This window comes from Gymnoscopelus braueri, assembly GCF_963280865.1.
Source record: "Gymnoscopelus braueri genome assembly, chromosome: 8".
In the NCBI taxonomy this organism is placed as follows: Eukaryota; Metazoa; Chordata; class Actinopteri; order Myctophiformes; family Myctophidae; genus Gymnoscopelus; species Gymnoscopelus braueri.
Window position 1 is genome coordinate 33,806,050 of NC_137609.1, and position 2,626 is coordinate 33,808,675.

Consider the following 2,626-nt stretch of genomic DNA (forward strand, 5'->3'; position numbering starts at 1 on the left):
GCGGTGCCTGCCTCCAAGGGTCTCAAAGGCGGGAAAAAAAGTACCTCCCCCAACGAAAAGGGAAGCAACATGGATATACTGGCGGCGGTCAGCTTACAGATGTAAACAAAACTATAATTTTGGACCCACCAAAATTTGGGGAAAAGTTATACTTTTAGTCACCTTTTAAAAAGCTCTGTGGATGCATTATTTTCTTTTTATTAATATCTTGTTATCAATATCACCTTTTAAGCAGTCGATCAAAATGCTATCAGTATTGAATCCTGCACGTAGGTTTAAGGGGATTAAAACATTTCCATGCATCTCTTGTCAAAAAGAGGGTCACGGTCAAAATAGTAACTTTGTTAAAAAAAGGTGTGTTCATAATAATCGATTATCAATTGATCTGAGACTACCTTCTCAAAGTATAGTTTTGAGAAGGAGTTCAGCCTATACACATTTAGTAACTGCCAAAAAAGTATTTTAGGTTTCTTGAGGACAACTTGAACCACAACCACTTTAATACTCAGATGAAAAGAGTTGTTGATAATTAGCTGTTGATAATTAGCCACTTTAAGGGTGCGGTCACACCAAACTTTAATTCTGCCTATGAGGGCGGATTCTGCCGATGCTTTTCAATGGGAACAGAACAGATCAGGGTTTTTTCTTTGCGGAAAACCGCAAATGGCAACAAACCGCTCCGTTCCCATTGAAAAGCATCGGCAGAATCCGTCCTCATAGGCAGAATCAAGGTTCGGTGTGACTGCTCCCTAACCCTGGTGTTTTTTAAAGAAATGTTTTCAAAATAATTAAGAATGTTTTGTTTAAGTGGTTCAGTGGTTAATCATCAATGAGAAGTACTTCTTCTGCCAATGAACACTTTTAGGAACCGGCTAGGCAGAGGAGAGGACTTTAATATGTGAGACGTCGTCTTCTCTTGGACTACACAAGCAAGCAAGGGAGGTTCAAATAAGGCAGACACATTGCACTAAGCTTTCAGAAATAATAGATTCTAGGCCTAGCAGGGGATGAAGCGGAATTATGTTCCTAACTTTATTTTCACAAACCCCCTCCTCCCAAAAAGACAAAAGAAGAAAAAAACATAAGTCTTTATAATGCTCTGGGGAGGATTCAGTGGTATAACAGTGGGAGGGGATTTGAGCTGAAAGTGTGTTGCACAGGAATCAGACTTCTAGACTTCAGATCAACTTTATTATCCCACATGGGGAAATGTGTTTGTTCCAGTGCTCCAGACATAAACACACCATAGCTTCCACAGTAAAACAATAGAAAACACAGGAAAACTACAACATAGACACATCACAGTAAATTACAGGGAGACAGAGTAAAACAATAAAATAAAGTAAAAACAGTTAATGGGAGTCGGGACTCTATATAAAATCTTGGGAAATGCTTCTATCACATCCTTGGCTGCATTTTCAATACGTTCAGTCTGGGTTGTTTGGAATGTCATAAAAACAAATAATGTTGCAGTTTCTTTAACGTTTGTATTTACCTTGCAGCCAGTAGTAGTAGTATTACAGAGTGTTGTGATTCTTTTGGTTGTGGCAATTTATGCCAAAGAGAGAGCAGATAAATCACAAAATGGAATGCAAAAGCAGTTGAAAAGACACAGCAGCAGTAATGCCAACTATAGCTCTCATAAGAGCACTGCACATTTCTCAGTAGAAATGGAATTAAAGGGTGTAAGGGAGTAATTTTATTTTATTTATCTGATTCTTTGTTTCTCTTTATGCCCTTTTATGCATTTAAATGCCTTTTTCATGCCTTACATAAAGCACTTTGATTTGCCTTTGTGTATGAAATGCTACACAAATCAACTTGCCTTGCCTTGCCTTGCCTTGCCTTGCCTTGCCTTGCCTTGCCTTGCCTTGCCTTGCCTTGCCTTGCCTTGCCTTGCCTTGCCTTACTAAGATTAACATGTATGGTACAATGACAACATGGCCGGAGGTAGTCTATACTAGTGTTTAATGCCCTTATCTCTGGGACTACAGTACATGCCTGTTTTCCTGGCTATGTGTGTTGAAACCCACCAGAGTCTCTCTTCTATCTGCAGGGCGGCAGTGGCTCTGGTAGAGTTGGAATTGGAAGGTTCCTGTTTCAATATCTCACCATTACCTGAATTTGAAGTGTGTTTGATCAAGACAATGGGCCTCATTCAGGAAGTCACTGCACTGGCGTTTACACCACTGATCCTGGTGAAACGCCAGTGAAGAGAAGGGTACCCAGTGTGAAATGATCCTTACAGGAAGGTGAAGGCATGCGTCAGTTGGCAAAAATACTAAAGTGAGACAGTCCTGTGTAAAGTTTGGTTTGCTCATTTATATCGCCAGCCAGTGGGGATAAAAATAAATGAATCTATCCCCGAATTACCTTTTGAGAAATGTAGACTGTGTGATATGTTTGATATTTATGTTTGATAATATCACACTTTTACAATTTAATAAAAAATGTATGACCTTAACCCTGTCATCCCTATTTGGGGCAAATTTATCAAAATGTGTGTTTTTTTTCTGTTTTTTTCTCCCACACAATCCAACAAAAACTGTTTCTGATCATTTTTGAATCGTAACAGGAAACAGGTATGCCAACTTCTGGAAACCCGGGACTACAGTACAGTTATGCA